This window comes from Pseudophryne corroboree, chromosome 6, assembly GCF_028390025.1.
Source record: "Pseudophryne corroboree isolate aPseCor3 chromosome 6, aPseCor3.hap2, whole genome shotgun sequence".
NCBI lineage: Eukaryota > Metazoa > Chordata > Amphibia > Anura > Myobatrachidae > Pseudophryne > Pseudophryne corroboree.
This window is the reverse complement of record NC_086449.1, coordinates 385931763-385953212: the sequence shown is the minus strand read 5'-3', so window position 1 is coordinate 385953212 and position 21450 is coordinate 385931763.

The window sequence follows — 21450 nt, the reverse complement described above, 5'->3', positions numbered from 1 at the left end:
AGGTGATAATACACCAGCCAATCAGCTCCTAACTGTCATTTTTCAAATCTGTGATGATTGGCTGGTGCGTTATCAACTTGTGTTTATCACTGGTTTATCACTTCTTTATCCTTTCTCAGGTTAATACATCTGCCCCACTAATCCTCAGTTTGATATCCTGGCTATTTTTATTTATGCTATTGTGCGGTCTATTATATAAATAATCCCACTAAATGTCTGTCTACTACATTTGAGGTGAGAGCCAGAGGATGTGCATCTTCTGTAGCAGCAACAGACTGAAGCAGGACTTTAACCTACCTATCAAGACATAGGGGTTTATGTACTAAGCCTTGGAGAGAGATAAAGTGGATGGAGATAAAGTGCTAGCCAATCAGCTCCTAACTGTCATGACACAGGCTGTGTTTGAAATACGACAGTTACAGTAGGAGCTCGTTGGCTGGTACTTTATCTCCGTACACTTTATCTACATCCATGGCTTAGTAAATAGACCCCTGAATCTTCTCACGGACACACACACATATCTCCATCAGCTGGTACAATTTTTAAACTTGGTAATAGTAAATTATAGCAAATCCTGCCATGTTGATGTAAAATAGCACGCCAAATGGGAAAATGTTACAAGAGTTCTTAAAACAGGCATTTTTTTCTCTTTCATTTGCATGTACTCCTGTACTCTTGCATCCACTTCACTGATACCACACAAGACTACATATACGCCGCAAGTACACACCACCCCTTCGCCCCCATTGCACCTCCACCTATTAGCCCTAGTATAATAACATGGGGCACATCTGGTGGACCAGGTTTCCAAAGCAATGCAGCCAAATATCACACATATCTCCTTAAACCCCAGTTTCTCCAGTTCTCTGGTGCACACATTCAGATCTCAAGAGGCTCTGCATGCTATTTTTAGCCAAGAGAGAAAAAGGCCCCTTTTTTTCTTTAAAACTCAAATAAATATTGAATATTAAACAGGAAAACATAATCTATAGCTTCAAATTCCAAAATCTGAAGGAAGAGACAAGAGAGATGGAAGAAGTACTGAGAGAGGGGTGGAAAATAAAACAAAAGCCCCTCAACACTGGGCACAATAGCTACCAACCGAGCAATTGACGGGTATAAATATAAGTGAATTAGTTGAAAGCACACACAAAATATAATCTTTTAGTCCATTATTTTATTTTCTCAGAGAACTGAACCCTATCGAACATCAAGTCCCGAGCCGGAATCCAAGCCTGGCTCTGGTTTTCCCGCCTGACTCGGTAACCAGTACGAGGCAAAATGGCATTATCCCGCTGTTGTATTCTTACGGGGTTTGGATTCCATATAAGGAGCTCCGCGTCGCCGCCATTTTCACTCCGGCATTGGAGAGTGTAGAGAGAGGAAGTGTCTCCGTCCTCAGTGTCCTGCATCAGTTCAGTGTTAGTGTCTTGTGCTGCATCAGTCCAGTCACAGTGGTGGTGTCCTCTGCTGCCATATGTCCAGTGCTGCTGTATAAGTCCAGTCCATTGCAGTGGTGCTGTGTTGTCCTGCATCAGTCCAGTGGTGGTGTCCCTTGTCAAAGTCGAAAAATATTGCAGTACACACATCACGTACGAACTACACACAGATGGCCTCCGCGCGTGTACTTGTTCTGCTGTGCGTGCACATATTCGCAATTTGCGTATGGTCGCTCCCGCGGTCGTGCGCATCAGTGCGTGGTATGAGTATTTATGGTAAAGTTTGTGAACGCATGGAGAGCTGTCAAAACACATTACATATTTTAATCCAAATAGTGCACAATGTACACATAGTCTCCTTGCACCACATCAGAAATTAACATCAGTTTAAATGGTAACAGAACAAAGGGATTCACCTTTACAGGATAGGAGGAGACAGAACAAGGTTACAAGGTGGTGTTTGGTATCCAGCTGTAGGGTATTTTAAGGGAAACATTCCGGTGTTGGTTTGAGGAAGATCGCATGTTCCTGCGGATAGTTATGTGCAGAAGCAGAATATAGATATAAACTGTATTTACTGAACATTATGTATGCGGCGGGAATCCAGAGGAGACCACCCACAAGAGCAGTTGGGAAAGACATCGCCAACCTATTCAAACCGACCTATGACCTCTCCTGTACTGTAAAAGTGCATTCCTGTGTCCAATGGACAAAGGGATTACAGTATCTATTGTATTGCTTTTGGAAGAAGTGTATAAAGAGAGCCTGCTTCTAGCCTGGTCAGACACATGGCTCACAACGTTATCTATCAGATGGCGGAGGACCGGACCGGGTAGCGTAAGAGAATCCACTCACGTATGTAACATTGACTGTAGCCATTTACTCTGTTATATTGTATTGTATTATTTGTATTGTAACCCCCTTTCAGCAATAATCCACTGTGGTGTCGGAACCCTGCGGTTAAATCACAATTGGTGTCGTATCTTCATTGCCCTGCTAAGGTTTAAAGTGTTTTATCATTGCATTGCATTACTGTGAAGGTTTAAAGTGTAATAGCATCACACTGCATTGCTGCATAAGGTTTAAAGTGTAATAGCATTGCATTGCATTACTGTAAAGGTTTAAAGTGTATCTCTGGGTGTGTGCGCGCTGTGTGTACTTTGTACCCCCAGCACGGCGTTTGTACGCTAAGTCCGTACAGTGATACGGGACTCCGTATGCAAACAGTGTATAAAGTACGTAGCGTGTGTACTAAGTTTAGCGGCCGCAGCGGCTCCATGGTAAAGTGTATTCTAAGTGTGTATAAGGTATAGCTTTCTTTCCTGTAAGATAATCGACATTATCACCCTGTGCTGCTGTATAAGTCCAGTGGTACTGCCGTATATGTCCAGTGATACTGCTGTATATGTCTAGCGGTACTGCCGTATAAATCCAGTGATCCTGTCATATAAATCCAGTGATCCTGTCGTATAATTCCAGTGATCCTGCCATATAATTCCAGTGGTACTGGCGTATAAGTCCAGTCCAGTGATACTGCCGTATATGTTCAGTGGTACTGCCGTATAAGTCCAGTGGTACTGCCGTATAATTCCAGTGATCCTGCCATATAATTCCAGTGGTACTGACGTATAAATCCAGTGATCCTGCTGTATAATTCCAGTGGTACTAGCGTATAAGTCCAGTGATCCTGCCGTATAATTCCAGTGATCCTGCCGTATACTTCCAGTGATCCTGCCGTATAAATCCAGTGGTACTGCTGTATAATTCCAGTGATCCTGCTGTATAATTCCAGTGGTACTGGCGTATAAATCCAGTGATCCTGCTGTATAATGCCAGTGGTACTAGCGTATAAGTCCAGTGATCCTGCCGTATAATTCCAGTGATCCTGCCGTATACTTCCAGTGATCCTGCCGTATAAATCCAGTGGTACTGCTGTATAATTCCAGTGATCCTGCTGTATAATTCCAGTGGTACTGGCGTATAAATCCAGTGATCCTGCCGTATAATTCCAGTGATCCTGCCGTATAATTCCAGTGATACTGCCATATATGTCCAGTAGTACTGCCATATAATTACAGTGATACTGACGTATATATATATACCCTGTTGCAAAGCGGATTACTAAGGCCATGACAACTATGCTGGTGTTAGATGTGCATCCGGTATCCGCCGTTAGTGCAGTGAGACTGCAGTGACAACCCTAGATGGGCCAGGTGTTTGTGCCGCACACTTGTGTCGCTTAGCTTAGTCATACAGCTACCTCATTGCCCTCTTTTACTTCTGGGCATGATGTGCTATTTGGGTTCTATTTTTTTTTAAGTGCCCTCCTGTCTGACACTGCAATGCTACTCCTAGATGGGCCAATTGTTTGTGTCACTTAGCTTAGTCATACAGCTACCTCATTGCACCTCTTTTACATCTTTGCATGATGTGCTGTTTGGAGCCTTTTTTATATCTGCCCTCCTGTCTGACACTGCAATGCCACTCCTAGATGGGCCAATTGTTTGTGTCACTTGGCCAGGTGTTTGTGCCGCACACTTGTGTCGCTTAGCTTAGTCATACGGCAACCTCGGTGCACCTCTTTTTCTTATTTGCATCATGTGCTGTTTGGTGACTAGTTTTTTTAAGTGCCATCCTGTCTGCAACTGCAGTGCCGCTCCTATTGGGCCAGGTGTATGTGCCGTGCACTTGTGTCACTTAGCTTAGTCATACAGCCACCTCGTTGCAACCTTTTGGCCTAAAAACAATATTGTGAGGTGTGAGGTGTTCAGAATAGACTAGAAATTAGTGGAAATGAATGTTATTGAGGTTAGTACTACCGTAGGATCAAAATTACCCCCAAATTCTGTGATTTTAGCCATTTTTATGTATTTTCAAAAATCATCCAGATCCAAAACCAAACACGAAAGGGTGGTTTTGGCAAAACCAATCCAAAACCAAAACAAGAGCTGGGAATTAGAACCAAAACCAAAACCCAAAACACGAAAAGTGCCCGCGCACATCTCTAATTATTTTAGAGATACTTCGTACTCATGCCTACCTACAAGAGGGAGTATAATCTATTACTGCTATTAAGACATGAATACCAACCAAATAATATGTATAAAAATGCCTTAGAATAATTTTGAGCTATAATTAGAAACCTGCAATCTTCTGTGAAGAGAAACAACACCTACAGTAAGAAAGAAGATTAAAATTGTAGCTTCTGATGACAATGACTTATTTACTGTTCATGAAGTATTTGTAGCCGGATTTGCCGTTCATGTGCATTTTAAGTGTTTTAGGTGTTTATAAGCTTAGGTGTTTATAAGCTTTTAAGACACTATATACAGTATGAGTTCTTCTGTAAAATGGAAAATAAACTCAATAATACAAATTCAAATCTGTCTATAGGAAGTCTCTTATATTGGATTCCATCAAGTTCTTTTACATTCATATGCCCTGCTTCCCAACACTTCATACAGAGTAGCGGCATGCCATCTACCCTTGAGCATCTCTAGGTCACAAAGGGGTTGTGAAAACTGAACTTTAGTACGGCATGATCTCCTCTGTGGTTGCTAGGCAATAATTGTGTTCTCAAAAGTGACTGATTCAGACCCTTGGCTGCTACATTTCCGCATTTAATTTGCAATTCAAATTTCCTGACAGGCAGAAGCAACCAAGCTGTTCACCTAAGATTGCAAAAGTTATATTGAAATACAAGAAATATCCACTGCCTAGAGCACTCTTTAATAGTAGCAAGATTCAGGGGGGAAAAACAGATTTAATCACAATAGGAAGTTTATGGTCCATTTATATTTGATCAGTATACAACATTATGATACAGTCCAACCTAACTACATAACGTCTATCCCCCCCCATGGTCTCTATTTCTGCACTACTAGTCAGACCTACTGATCTTTAAGATCATGAAATCAGTAAAAATGTTCTGACACCCTTAAGAAAGGGCAATTTTTCATCTGTTTGCTGTGCTCTCAATTATAGCAAATCCTGCCATGTTGATGTATAATAGCACGCCAAATGGGAAAATGTTACAAGAGTTCTTAAAACAGACATTTTTTTTCTCTTTCATTTGCATGTACTCCTGCTTTAATTTGCAGTTTGCTGACATTTGTGTGTGCTACTGCAGTATTGAATTATAAATGGAGGTTTATTCAGCTTATTCAGTCTATTCAGTCTTAACCCACTCATTGTATCACACTAAAGTTGCACATCTTTATTTTAATCACAACTTCCGATCGGCGATTAACTGCGCATGTGTATGCACCGCAATGCCCACACACATCACCAAACAACAACAGCCAACGCCGACCAGCGACAGGATGGTGCGAAAATCCTAATCACACAGCCATTCGCATACTGATTGACAGGAGGAGGCCGTTTGTGAGTGGTAACTGACCATTTGCTGGGAATGTCAGGAAAACGCAGGCATTGTTTTCAGGGAGGGTGTGTGACGTCAGCTCCGGCCCAGATCAGCCCGTTCTGATCGCACTGTAGGAGTAAGTCCTGGGCTGCGCACGGACTGCACACACTGCTAAAAATCATTCACTGGTGAGTGAGGTGCGAACAGATTTGCAGCTGTCTGCTGAGTGAAGGATTTATTTGCATCTCGGCGTACACACTTGCATGGCGAATATACACTTCCCTTGGGCAGTGACTATCTGATTTTAGCAACCCAGTGTTCAGGTCTGAATTAGGCCCAAAGTCCCAACCAGCCTGCTCCTAGCTGTCATTTTTCAAACCCAGCCTGTAACATGGCAGTAAGGAGTTGATTTGTTGGTACTTTGAGTGCATCCACTTTATCTCTCTCCAATGCTTAGTACATACATATACCACAAAGTACCAACCAACTAGCTCTTAACTGTCATTTTTCAAATACAGCCCGTAACATGGCACTTAGGAGCTGTTTGTTTGGCACTTAATCTCTCTCTACTTTATCTCTCTCCAAGGCTTAGTACATATGCTCCATAATGTTTTAAACAATGTGAGCCTGATAATGAGCTGCATGGAAACCTATTACAATCACCAGTGACGCAGCAAGTAGGGGGAGCGGGTACTGATTACCTGGGCTTGCTGCACACCCACTTACCCCCTCCCCTTATCTGTCAGCTCCCTTTTTACGTGTTCCCAGCCTGGGCTGCAGTGGGTCACACCTCCTTACATTAGGCCATGACCCCCTCATTACCTGGACCCGGACACAATGGGGTAAATTTACTAAGGTGGGAGTTTTTTTTAGAACTGGTGATGTTGTCGATAGCAACCAGCAGATTCTACTTAACATCAGAATCTGATTGGTTGCTATGGGCAACATCACCAGTTCTAAAAAACTCCCACCTTAGTAAATTTACCCCACTGTCTACAACCATGACAATCACATCTACACTTGCAAATGAGGAGGTGTAACTGGGCTGTAATAGTGCTTTCTTTTTGGAGAGAGCTGTTAGAGCTGTCTGTCTTCTCTCCAAAATGTTAGGCACTAAGATCCGGAGCAGCTATTGAGAGCACAACCTCCGACCGGGTGGTATTCAGTATGCCGGCTGTTGGGATCCCAGCACACAGTATACCGGCACCGGAATCCCGACAGCCGGCATACCGACACCTATTCTCCGTTTTGGGGGTCCATGACCGCCCTGGAGGGAAAACTATGCGCGCAAGGGGCTCATTTGCACTCGCCCCACTGCCGGCATTTCGGCAGTCGGGATCCCAGTGCCGGTATGCTGGGCAGTGAGAACCCGGCCGCCGGCAAGTCATACCACACCCCCTCCGACCTGCGCTGCTTTGCAGCTTTCCTTTTCTACAGCATCCTCCAGTTCTATTAGAGGCTGTAGTTACTATATTCAAGTACAAACTACACTGTGCGCACTGGTGTATCTATAATGGGTGCAGTGTGTGTGGTGCACACGGGCCCCTGGATCCATAAGGGCCCAGACTGCACACCATGCACCCAATTTTTCAGTACCAACCTCTTCAACATCCTTGGCAGCATAAATAACAGTGACATACAGAACTAGGTGGTGCTCATTTAAAATATTGATTGCGGCAGGCACTTTTCGTGTTTTGTGTTTTGGTTTTGGATCTGGATCCCCGCTCGTGTTTTAGATCTGGATTGGTTTTGCCAAAACCAGCCTTTCGCGTTTTAGTTTTGGATCTGGATGATTTCTGAAAAAAACATAAAAACAGCTAACATCACAGAATTTGGGGGCTATTTTGTTCCTACGGTATTATTAAACTCAATAGCATTCATTTCCACTAATTTGCCGTCTATTCTGTACACCTCACACCTCACAATATTGTTTTTAGGCCAAAAGGTTGCACCGAGGTCGCTGAATGAGTAATCTAAGTGACACAAGTGGGCTGCACAAACACCTGTTCCATCTAGGAGTGGCACTGCAGTTACAGACAGGATGGCAGTTTTAAAAACTAGGCCCCAAACAACACATAATGCAAAGAAAAAAAGAGGTGCACCGAGGTCGCTGGTTGACTAAACTAAGTGAAACAAGTGTGCGGCACAAACACCTGGCCCATCTAGGAGTGGCACTGCGGTTGCAGACAGGATGGCAGATTTAAAAACTAGGCCCCAAAGAGCACACAAAGAAAAGAGAAAAAAGAGAGGTGCAAGATGGAATTGTCCTTGGGTATAAACAGGACATGCACACTTTAACAAACCAATCATTTCAGCGACAGGGTCTGACACATGACTGTGGCTGAAATTATTGGTTTGTTTGGGCCTCCACAAAAAAAGAAGCAATTAATCCTCCCACAAATAAAGAAGCAATTAATCTCCTTGCACAAACTGGCTCTACAGAGGCAAGATATCGTCCTCATCTTCATCCTCCAATTCCTCACCCCATTCAGTGTGTACATCCTCCTCCTCACAGAGTATTAATTCGTCCCCACGGGAATCCACCATCACAGGTCCCAGTGTACTTTCTGGAGGCAATTGCTGGTAAAGGTCTTCCTGGAGGAATCTATAATTCATTTTGATGAACATCATCTTCTCCACATTTTGTGGAAATAACCTCCGATCGCTGACAGGGAGTACACACTGGAGGAAGGGGGGTGGGGGTGGGAGGGCAACTTAGGTAAAATAAAGCCAGTTTGTGCAAGGACCTTCAAATTTCCTCTTTTTCCTGCCAGTATACAGTACATATGGACTGTCTGACATGCCTACAGTGATGCTGTCACCCATATAATCCTCCACCATTATTTTAATGGTGACAGCATCATATGCAGAGACAGTAAACATGTCAGTAATTGTTGGCAGCTCCTTCAGCCCAAACCAGATGTCAACACTTGCTCCTGACTGCCCTGCATCATCGCCAGCGGGTGGGCTCTAAAATTTTATCCTTTTCCTCGCACCCCCAGTTGCGGGAGAAAATGGAGGAGCTGTCGACGGGTAACGTTCCGCTTGAGTTGACAATTTTCTCACTGGCAGGTCTTTGCACCTCTGCAGACTTGTGTCTGCCGGAAAGAGAGATACAACGTAGGCTTTAAATCTTGGATCACGCACGGTGGCCAAAATGTAGTGCTCTGATTTCAACAGATTGACCACTCTTGAATCCTGGCAAAGCGAATGAAGGGCTCCATCCACAAGTCCAACATATTTAGCGGAATTGCTCCATCTTAGCTCCTCCTTCAATTTATCCAGCTGCTTCTGCAAAAGCCTGATGAGGGGAATGACCTGACTCAAGCTGGCAGTGTCTGAACTGACTTCACGTGTGACAAGTTCGAAGGGTTGGAGAATCATTCTCCACTGTGCTTGAGTCAGGTGCATTCCCCCTCCTTTGCCAATATCGTAGGTGAATGTATAGGCTTCAATGGCCTTTTGCTGCTCATCCATCCTCTGAAGCATATAGAGTGTTGAATTCCACCTCGTTACCACCTCTTGCTTAAGGTGATGGCAGGGCAGGTTCAGACGCTCCAGTCTTCGGCATGCAGTGGCTGAATGGCAAAAGTGGGCTGCAATTTTTCGGCCCACCGACAGCATTTCCTGCACGCCCCTGTCATTAAAAAAAAACAAAAAAAACGGCACCACAAAACTAATGGTATGTGCAAAATATGGGACGTGCTGGAATTTAACCAGATGTAATGCGCGCACAATATTGGTGGCGTTGTCTGATATCACAAATCCCAAGGAGAGTCTAAGTGGGGTAAGCCATGGGGGGTCATTCCAAGTTGTTCGCTCGCTAGTAGATTTTAGCAGCATTGCACATGCTAGGCCGCCGCCCTTTGAGAGTGTATCTTAGTATAGCAGAATTGCGAACGAAAGATTTGCAGAATTGCGAATAGAAAATTCTTAGCAGTTTCTGAGTAGCTCCAGACTTACTCCTACACTGCGATCAGCTCAGCCCATTTCGTTCCTGGTTTTACATCACAAACACGCCCAGCCACTCCCCCGTTTCTCCAGACACTCCCGCATTTTATCCTGGCACGCCTGCGTTTTTCCGCACACTCCCAGAAAACGGTCAGTTTCCGCCCAGAAACACCCACTTCCTGTCAATCACACTCCGATCACTTCAATGATGAAAATTCTTTGTTCGGACGTGAGTAAATCTACTAAGTTTTGAGCAAAAATACTTTGCGCATGCGCACTGCGTACCATGCGCATGCGCACTGCGTACCATGCGCATGCGCATTTTTGTCTTAATTGTTCCGTTGCGAAAATCGGCAACGAGCGAATAACTCGGAATGACCCCCATTGTGCGATGATATCCCTCAGTTTCCGTAAGAGGTTGTCAGTGGTGTGCCTCTTGCGGAAACCGGTGATGCACAGTGTAGCCTGCCTAGGAACGAGTTGGTATTTGTGAGATGCTGCTACTTGTGCCGCTGCTGTTGTTGCTGCTGGAGGCAATACATCAACCCAGTGGGCTGTCACAGTCTTGTAGTCCTTAGTTTGCCCTGCTCTACTTGTCCACATGTCCATGGTTAAGTGGACAGAGGGTACAACCGCATTTTTCAGGACACTGAGGACACTTTTCTTAATGTCCCTGTACAGTCCGGGAATCACTTGCCAAGTGAAGTGGAATCTAGATGGGATTTGGTACCAGGGACACAGTATGTCCATCAACTGTCTAAATCCCACTGCACCAATGGCGGATACTGGATGCACGTCTAACACCAGCATAGTTGTTATGGCCTCAGTAATCCGCTTTGCAACAGGGTGACTGCTCTTATATTTATCTTCCTCGCAAAGGACTGTTGGACAGTCAATTGCTTAGTTGAAGTAGTACAAGTGGTTTTCTGACTTCCCCTCAGGGATGACAATCGACTCCCAGCAGCAACAACAGCAGTGGCAGCAGTAGGCGTACCACCCAAGGATCCTCCGGAGGAATCCCAGTTAGGAGAGGACTCGTCAGTCATGCTGGTGACATGGCCTGCAGGACTACTGCCATTCCTGACTGAGGAGGAAATTGATGTTGAGGGAGTTGGTGGTGTGGCTTGCAGTAACTTGGGTACAACAGGAAGATGGGATTTAGGTGTCAGTGGACTGCTTACGCTCTTACCCAAAGTTTCTGAACTTGACAATTACTTCTGATGAATGCACTGCAGGTGACGTATAAGGGTGTTCCTAGGTGGTAAACATCCTTACCAATACTTATTATGGATTGACAAAGGCAACACACGGCTTGACACCTGTTGTCCGGATTTGTGGAGAAGTAATTCCACACTGAAGAGGTGGCTTTTTTGGTATTTTGCCAAGGCATGACAATGGGCTTTCTCATCCCATGGACAACAACTGTCTCCACTGGTGCCTTATTCAAACAAACCACATCACCATCAGAATTCTCATCGTCAACTTCCTCTTCAGCGCCAGCTACACCAATACCCTCCTCATCCTGATGTACGTCTACATCCTCAATCTCAATATCAGCAACTGGACTGGTGGTGCTCTTACCAGCACCTACAGAGGGTGTACAAATGGCGGTAGGAGCCTCCTCTTTCCATACAGTCTTGGGAAGATCAGGCCTAGACATCACAACCGTGGACACAGTTGGACTCTCCTTTGGGATTTGTGATATCTCTGTACGCACAGTTGTATTTTCCTGTGCTTTAACAGGCGTAATTTTTTTATTTTTTGAGAGAGAGGAGTGCTTCCATCCTCATGAGAAGATGAGTCACCAGTCATGAACATATACAAAGGCCTTAGCCTTTCCTTGCCACTTTGTGTCGTGAATGGAATATCGGCAATTTTACGTTTCTCGTCAGATAATTTTTTTTCCTGATTATTAATTTTTGCTTCTTGTATTTTACACGCCCTCTATGACATTGGGCATCGGCCTTAGCAGACGACGTTGCCGGATTTGCATCGTCAATGTCAGGACTGGTGGCAGCAGCAGCAGCTTGAACACTAGTACTAGGAACTGGAAGTGATTCCTGATCTTCCACAATTTTTTCCTCAAAATTGTTGTTCTCCATTTCACAGGACAACACCCCTTTATTATTACAGCACACAGAACAGTGCCCCTTTATTTTCACAGTGCCCCTGTATTCTTACAGCATACAGGAGCAGTGTGCTTTTCATTTGTAAGAACTGCACCCCTGAATTTTTATAGCAGACAGGGCCAGTGTAATGTTATTAAGACATCAGCACCCCTATATTTACAGTATACAGGAGAGTGTGCTTTTAATTTGTAAGTACTGCACCCCTGAATTTTTATAGCAGACAGGGCCAGTGTAATGTTATTAAGACATCAGCACCCCTATATTTGACAGCATACAGGAGCAGTGTGCTTTTAATTTGTAAGAACTGCACGTCTGAATTTTTATAGCAGACAGGGCCAGTGTAATGTTATTAAGACATCAGCACCCCTATATTTGACAGCATACAGGAGCAGTGTGCTTTTAATTTGTAAGAACTGCACCCCTGAATTTTTATAGCAGACAGGGCCTGTGTAATGTTATTAAGACATCAGCACCCCTATACTGTATTTGACAGCATACAGGAGCAGTGTGCTTTTAATTTGTAAAAGCTGCACCCCTGAATTTTTATAGCAGACAGGGCCAGTGTAATGTTATTAAGACATCAGCACACCTATATTTAACAGCATACAGGAGCAGTGTGCTTGTAATTTTTAACAACTGCACCCAACTTTTTATAGCAGACAGAGCCAGTGTAATGTTATTAAAACATCAGCTTCCCTATATTTTACAGTGCTCCTGCCCCCTGTACAACACAGTGACATCCAGGACAGCAACACTCATGTACAGCTGCAGCACATGAAACACCAGTGACAGCCAGTGACAGCACCCCTAACACAGCACAGGTACACCACAGTGACTGCAGCAGCACCCCTACAGTGCACACACTTACCCCACCCCATGCCACCATCCAGAGAGAGACAGAGGTCAGTCTCCCTCACTCTCCAAGTCCAGAATGAAAATGGCAGCGACACGTGGCTGTTTATATGGGATCCAAATCCCATGAGAATCCGACAGCGGGATGATGACGTTTTGCCTCGTTCTGGTTTCCAAGTCTGGCGGGAAGTCCCGAGCAAGACTTGTATACGGACTCGGAGCAGGAAGTTCAGGGGTTTCGTTTCTCAGGGAACCGAACCCGCTCATCTCTAATTTAAAATATAAAAAGAATCAAAGCATGCGCTGTAACGATATCTGTATCAAGCAATTCATATTTGAATGCTCTACCCCTCTTTCATCAGTCCATGCATTTTATCTGAGCCAAGCAGGGAGTTTACAAATGATGGTTTATAATAATCTTTAAACTTCCATCTGTTCAGAATTCTTGATGACAGTCTCTGGGGTGAATCCATTGGCCTGTCTTCAGTCTCACTGCATTCTGGGTTATCATCACTCCTTAAAAGGAATGCATCACAAAAGAATGTCTTTGGACCTTATTCAGTAAGGATTGCAGATTCTGCATTTTAGCAAAAGCTGTGATCCTTTCAATTGCATGCTAGGGGCTGCCCATCACAGGGCAACGCTGCCCAGCATGCTACCCACTCACTGCAATCATGCTGTAATTGTGATACTTACAGCGCCGTCACAGAAACTGTGGATGCCTCCTGCCGTTGCAGCCATTTTTTCAATCGGAGTGGCAGCCTCCCCAAAAATGCAGCCGGCACTCCCCCATTTCCCGACGCTGCCCCGAAAACGCTCAGCTTCTGCCCCCCCACCTTCCCTATGAACACCTCTGCCTGTCAATCAGGCAGAGGTGTTCGCAGTTAATGCAGGACGACTGCATTAACTGTACCCACACGCAGGATGGAAAATTGTGGTAGAATCAGACCCTTTGTTCTTCTTCTGTAAATGATTCCATGGGTTAAATGTAGTAGGGTGCGAGTTCTAATATAGTCTGAATTTAGCACTAAATTCATACTTTTTTTTAAACTTGCAAAAGGAATGCATCACAAAAGAATGTCTGCAAGAGCATGCAAACTTATGTTTCACATCAGAGCATGCAAACTCCCATTTCTTGCATCTACCCAACTCACAATGGCCAAACTTGCATCCAGATGTTTTCCTATGTTGAAGATACAACTTGCCAATGTAATAGGGTGCGAGTTGTAAACTCACACAAATTTAGTGACTGCGAAGTCGCCAAAACAAAGACCAGCTTCAGATAGGTGAGTTTGATGTGATGCTTAACCAATTTTTTTAAATCACTCCAAAAGCCAATTTGCACCAATTAAACATCTCTAAATACAGATCTTTAAAAACTAGAGATGAGCGGGTTCGGTTCTCCGAGATCCGAACCCCCCCGAACTTCACCTATTTTACATGGTTCCGAGGCAGCCTTGGATCTTCCCGCCTTGCTCGGTTAACCCGAGCGCGGCCGAACGTCATCATCCCGCTGTCGGATTCTCGCAAGATTCGTATTCTATATAAAGAGCCGCGCGTCGCCGCCATTTTCACTCGTGCATTGGAGATTGAACGGAGAGGACGTGGCTGCGTTCTCTCCCTGAAAAGCTCCGTAATCTGTGCTCAGTGTGCTGCAAATATCTGTCCTCAGTGTGCTGCATTGTGGGGACTGGGGACCACCAGTATATAATTATAGTAGTACAGTACAATAGGCCATTGCTGTATCTTGCAGCTCTGTGTCAAGTATACTATCTCTGTGCTGCATTATTGTGAGCAGTATATAGTAGGACAGTGCAGCATTTTGGTGACCAGCAGTATACACATAGTACATTACAGTAGGCCATTGCTGTATCTTGCAGCTCTGTGTCAAGTAAACTATCTCTGTGCTGCATTATTGTGAGCAGTATATAGTAGGACAGTGCAGCATTTTGGTGACCAGCAGTATACATATAGTGCAGTACAGTAGGCCATTGCTGTATCTTGCAGCTCTGTGTCAAGTATACTATCCATATCTGTGCTGCATTATTGTGAGCAGTATATAGTAGGACAGTGCAGCATTTTGGTGACCAGCAGTATACATATAGTACAGTACAGTAGGCCATTGCTGTATCTTGCAGCTCTGTGTCAAGTATACTATCCATATCTGTGCTGCATTATTGTGAGCAGTATATAGTAAGACAGTGCAGTATTTTGGTGACCAACAGTATACATATAGTACAGTACAGTAGGCCATTGCTGTATCTTGCAGCTCTGTGTCACTTCTAGTATCCTGATCAGTGCTCAATATCTGCTGCATTGTTGTGACCAGTATGTATACTGTACTGTGCGACGTGTGTTATACACCTGGTGATTTTATACATCCTGTAATCTGTACTGAGCGATGTGTGAGATACACCTGGGGATTATACACCCTGTATACTGTACTGTGCAACGTTTGTGATACACCTGGTGATTATACACCCTGTATACTGTACTGAGCAATGTGTGAGATGCACCTTGGGATTATACACCCTATATACGGTACTCTGTGATGTGTGAGATACACCTGGGGATTATACACCCTGTATACTGTACTGTGCGATGTGTGTGATACACCTGGTAATTAATTATACACCCTGTATACTGTACTGTGCGACGTGTGTTATACACCTGCTGATTATACATCATGCAATCTGTACTGAGCGATGTGTGAGATACACCTGGTAATATCTGTGCTCAGTGTCAGTGCTGCATTGTGGTGACCAGTATACTACAGTACAATAGTCCAGTGCTGTTCTCGCTGCTCAGTGTCAGTTCTCTGTAGTATCATCAGTGATCAGTATAATCAGTTCTCAGTATAATCAGTGCGCTGTTAGACGTGTGCCCATTTTCCACCATTAGTGCAGTGGGATTTAGACAACTGATGAAGTTATTGTGTCCCCGGTACAAAATCCCATCTAGATTCCACTTCACTAGGCAGGCGATAGCGAGATTTTACCAATTAATATCAGTGATTTATAATTATTAATTACAGTGATCTTGCCAAATAATTCCAGTGATTTTGTCATTTTCTTCCAGTGATTTGGACCAATAATACAATTGATTAGAACGAATAATTCCTGTGATTTTGTAATTTTCTTCCAGTGATTTGGACCAATAATACCATTGATTTGAATGAATAATTCCTGTGATTTTGTAATTTTCTTCCAGTGATTTGGACCAATAGTACCATTGATTAAAACGAATAATTCCTGTGATATTGAGGTGTTTGTGTTGCTTAACTTAGCCATCCAGCAACCACAGTGCACCTCTTTTTCTCTTTTCTTTGCATCATGTGCTGTTTGGGGACTATTTTTTTAAGTGCCATCCTGTCTGACACTTCCGTATATGTCCAGTGGTACTGCCATTTGATATAATTCCCGACATTACTGCCATTTAATTCCAGTGATTTTGTCATCTTCTTCCAGTGATTTGGACCAATAATACCATTGATTAGAACGAATAATTCTTGTGATTTTGTCATTTTCTTCCAGTGATTTGGACCAATAATACCATTGATTAGAACAAATAATTCCTGTGATATTGAGGTGTTTATGTCGCTTATCTTAGCCATCCAGCGACCACAGTACACCTCTTTTTCTCATTTCTTTGCATCATGTGCTGTTTGGGGCCAATTTTTTTAAGTGCCATCCTGTCTGACACTGCAGTGCCACTCCTAGATGGGTCAGGTGTTTGTGCCGCCCTCTTGGGTCGCTTAGCTTAGTCATCCAGCGACCTCGGTGCAAATTTTAGGACTAAAAATAATATTGTGAGGTGTGAGGTGTTCAGAATAGACTGGAAATTAGTGGAAATTATGGTTATTGAGGTTAGTAATACTATAGGATCAAAATTACCCCCAAATTCTATGATTTAAGCTGTTTTTGAGGGGGTTTTGAAAAAAAAACACCCGAATCCAAAACACAGCCGAATCCGACAAAAATTTTTCAGGGAGGTTTTCCCAAAACGCGTCCGAATCCAAAACATGGCCGCAGAACCGAATCCAAAACCAAAACACAAAACCCGAAAAATTTCCGGTGCACATCTCTATTAAAAACCCATATACATTAAAGTAACCCCTAAATAGTGTACCCACATCTAAGGGGAAAAAAACATTACCAGTAATGTACCCCCTAAATAATCTACCCACATTTAAGTTAAAAATCTCATTACCCCAAATTTTACCATAATGTACACAAATAACTTAATCTTTAAAAATACAGACAACATTGTTTTCAACATTTTACTTAATACAAAAAGAAAAAAAAACAAAACAGGCAGAAATATTCATTATGAAAAAAATGTATATATATTTTTTCGAGCCAGAAATCCCCCTGTTCATACCTACCCATTTAGGCGCAGTTTCAGGTGCTGTGATCTGGAAGCTTATGGTGGATACTGATGGCCCCTTTGGACCACTAGTTCCGTATGGAGGTTGATTAGGGTCTCTGTTTCCTCAGTTGGTGGGTAAAAGCATTTACCGTATATACTCGAGTATAAGCCGACTTTTTCAGCCCCTTTTTTTGTGCTGAAAAAGCCACTTCGGCTTATACTCGAGTGAGTATTTAGAAGGGACACGGAGGGCACAGCGCGCGGCTCTCCTGTGCCCCTCCTGCGTCTCCCCTGCGTCTCCGGCGGCAGCGGCGTGTGTGTGTTAAAGGAAGTGCACGAACCGGCACTTCCTTTACCACACACATGCCGCTGCCGCCGGAGACGCAGGAGGGACACAGGAGAGCCGCGAGCTGTGCCCTCCATGTCCCTCCTTCAGAAGACAGCGCGGGAGCGACAGAGGGTAAGTAACAAACTGTCACTGTGGGGCATATCTGGCACATCTGGCACTGTGGGGCATATCTGGCAGCATGAGGGCATATCTGGCACATCTGGCACTGTGGGGCATATCTGGCAGCATGAGGGCATATCTGGCACTGTGGGGCATAGCTGGAAGCATGAGGGCATATCTGGCACTGTGGGGCATATCTGGCACATCTGGCATTGTGGGGCATATCTGGCAGCGTGAGGGCATATCTGGCACTGTGGGGCATATCTGGCACATCTGGCACTGTGGGGAATATCTGGCAGCATGAGGGCATATTTGGCACATCTGGCATTGTGGGGCATATCTGGCAGCATGAGGGCATATCTGGCACTGTGGGGCATATCTGGCAGCATGAGGGCATATCTGGCACTGTGGGGGTATATCTGACAGTATGAGGGCATATCTGGCACTATGAGGGCTGTGTACGGCTAGAGCTGCATTTCCCACCTTAGGCTTATACTCGAGTCAATACATTTTCCCAGGTTTTTGTGGTAAAATTAGTTGCCTCGGCTTATATTCGGGTCGACTTATACTCGAGTATATACAGTAACTGAGTTCTTTGTGTAGCCATGAATGCCATCTAGGCCTGACTGACTGAGTCCAGGGACTGGGCCATTTCTTCAAGGCTTGGGGTGCATTGCCATGTCGGATGTGGTAGGGTGAGGTGCTGGGTGGCTGGTGGCTCCATGGGTGTGATGATGAGGGTGTCCTCCTAATCATCAGAGTAGGCCACCAGACTGACAGGTGTTGGCGGCACCACAGGTACAAAAAAACAGTCATTTTAGGCCACCTAACAAAACACGTGTAACATGTATCCATGCTTGAGTACAGATGCATTCAGTAGGGCCTCTATTAAATTATTCAGATCACCACAATGCTTGCATGGATTTTAAGGGATTTAATTTTATGGGACATTATAGTTCTATTACAGAGGCCTGCTCATCCATGGGATAGTTGTAATATGTTGAGTTATTTCTGTTTTGCACTCACCAGCCTCCTCTTCATCTGCAACGTTGCTTTTCAGGAGCATTCCTTCTTGGTGTAGCAGCTGAGGAAACAAAATAATAATAATAATAAAAATTAGTGGTTTCACGGTTTAAAAAACATGGAAAGTACCTACTATATTTCTGAATATACATCATGCAGGATAATAAACACCATCCATTATGTGCTAATGGCCTTGGGGTTCTAGAGTGCACATTTGTAAATGTCCCTTACTGCTATGGTGCCTCACACTTATCCAATTGACAAAATCACATTTATATGATTTACATTCTAAAATTCAACCTCTTCGGGCATACTGGCACATATGTGTATGTTTGCGTTCAAATTTAAGTAATGGTTAATTTTTCTTATCAATAGTGTTTATTGAATTTTTTTTATGGGAACAGAACCATGGAACAAGGGATGCAGAAGTTCTGACATAAAATCACAAAATCACACTCACAATCACAAAATGTAGTATACAACAATCCGTTATACATTAACTGAAAATGTGAATAGAAATATAGAACAAAAAAATAAGCATCATTAACATAAGATAAGCTGAAGGCTGCATAAGCCTGAGGCCATATAAGCGATCAACTTTTTGTGATTGGTTGTTTAAATGACTAAGCAGTTGCTAGGCAGATCAGTTTTCCCGGTTGGGTTTTTTCCTATTGGATCAGGGGGTTGTGCATCAAGATGAAGAGGAGGGTCTTAGGTTAGTATATAGGGGGTGGCCATTTTGCTAGACTTCCTCTTGCCATTCAGTTTATGCCCAGGAAGGATAAGTACATAATTGCTAGTTGAATTGCTGGTTATTGTTGTCCTTCATTACTGGGTTGCTGTGCATTTGTACCCCCCTTTCTTTTTTGTTCCCCTTCCCCCCTGTTGTTGTGCATTTTCCTGTTGTGCCAGTGATTGTGCTGCAGTGTCTCCCTCCCTCCAGCATGCCGCGGCCCAGACGTTCTGCCCCCCCTCCCCGCCGCCTCGTGGAGACTGGGAGCACCCCCCGCTCGCGTTCACCCAGTGCAGGGCCCCAGAGAGGGTTTTCCCCTGCTACGGACAGGCGGCGGGGGCGGGCAGTGGCAGCCCGCTCCCCTGTCGAACGTAGGCAGGCGGCCAGCGGCCGCTCGTCACGTGGCGTCGGGCCGCGCGGCCCGTCAGGGTCGCGGGCACCGACGCTCGCATCAGCACGGCCCCCTTCAGCCTCTCCCTCCTCCGGCGCTGGGATCAGCTCCGGCCCTCCTCCTCCTTCCCCGCGGGCGGCTCTCGGTGGCGGCCCGGCGGCGCACGTGGTGCCGGACGGCCGCGACGGCGCTGCGGGGGGGAGAGGGGGGCCACTTCACAGCCAGGGAACATGAGCCCGGGACAGCGGGGGGAGGCCCCCGCTGTCCTCGGTGCAGCGCATGGCCCCTATTTAAGCCTCCTTAATGCGGGTCCCTCCACACCCCAGTACGTACGGGGGAATGAGGGTTGGGTTAGGCCTGATGTTGCTGGGGCAAGGGACGTGGCGGGGTCTGCCGCTGCGCCCGCCCCAGCTGCGGTAGCATGGCAGAGTTTCCCGGATGGGGCCCCGACGTCGGGGGCCTGCGTCTGCGGGCCCTGGTCGTCAGCCCCCCCGCCGGCTTTCGCGGCGTCCCCGTTCGCAGGGTTTCAAACCCCTGCCCTCGCCCTTCCCGGGTCATTTCAGTTTGGGTCCACGCAGTCGGCCGTCTCGGCGGCTTACGTGACACCCGGCGCGTCCCTGTCGGTGGCAGCGCAACAGGGCTTCATGGGGAGCCAGCCCTTTCCCGGGGGTTTTCCGTGGCCCCTGGCACCGACTTTCCCCTTAGCCGCCAGCATGCCCTCCATGGGTTTCACGACTGCGTCCGGTGCACAATTTTCCCCGCACGTAACCGGCGCGGGCGCCGGCGTGCAGACCACGTGGTCGGTCGGCGGCCCTCGGGTCGCGGCCCCCTTTCCGGCCTTTGCGGGCCTGCAGGCGGGACAGTCATTGGTCGGGGGGAGTCAGGTGGCACAGGGTTGGCCTCTTCTCCCGGTGCCCCCTCAGTTCTTTCCGGTGTCCGCCGGATGGGCGGGGACGAGCGGCTGCCCGCCACATACGGCGTGGCGCCCGTCTTACACAGCGAGTGTCGGTGCAGTGAGCGGGGCTGCCTTTACGCAGTCGGTTGGGTACGCCTCGGTGGGGGTTCCTCCCCTGCAGCTTCCAGGCGGCCATCCGCCGCAGAGCGGCGGGACGGGGACTCCTCCTCCGCAGGTTCAACCACTTGTTAATGATGTTTTGGTCCCCCCTACGCCTGTTGTCCCCTCTGTTTCTCCCTCACAGGTTCCGTTCAATGCAGGGGCTACGCCCGGCAGGAGGCGAGGGTCACGGACGAACGCAACAGCAACCGGTGAGGTGCGGACATCAACGGAGGCGGTAGCAGCGGACGACGCGGTTCCGGGTCCTTCTAACACCGGTGAGCTAAACCTTCCTTTGCACATTACAACATGTAGTTCCTCATCTTCCAGCAGTGTGTCTTCAGGTTCCCCGCGGCGCCCGCGGAAATTAGCTAGACTCATAGCGCGGCGAATGGCGAAGGAGGCGCATAGGGTAGCCGCTCCGGCGCTGGTACTTCCCCCTGATCCCCCCCCGTTATGGGGAGATGGTTCACTGCGCCAACACTGCAGTCACACGGGGGGTTCGCAAGCGCATGCGGGAAAAAATCCGTAAGGGGAAGTACGTAGACGTATTCACCCTCACGGAGGAAATGCGGCAAGGTTTTGACGCAGCCAAGAAGCCGGGCGGTATTGGGGAAAATGCGTTTCGCAATTTTCACCAGTGGCTGCGTGGTTTTCTGGTTTTCATGGCTTGCTACTCGGAATCGCGGCCCTCGGAGT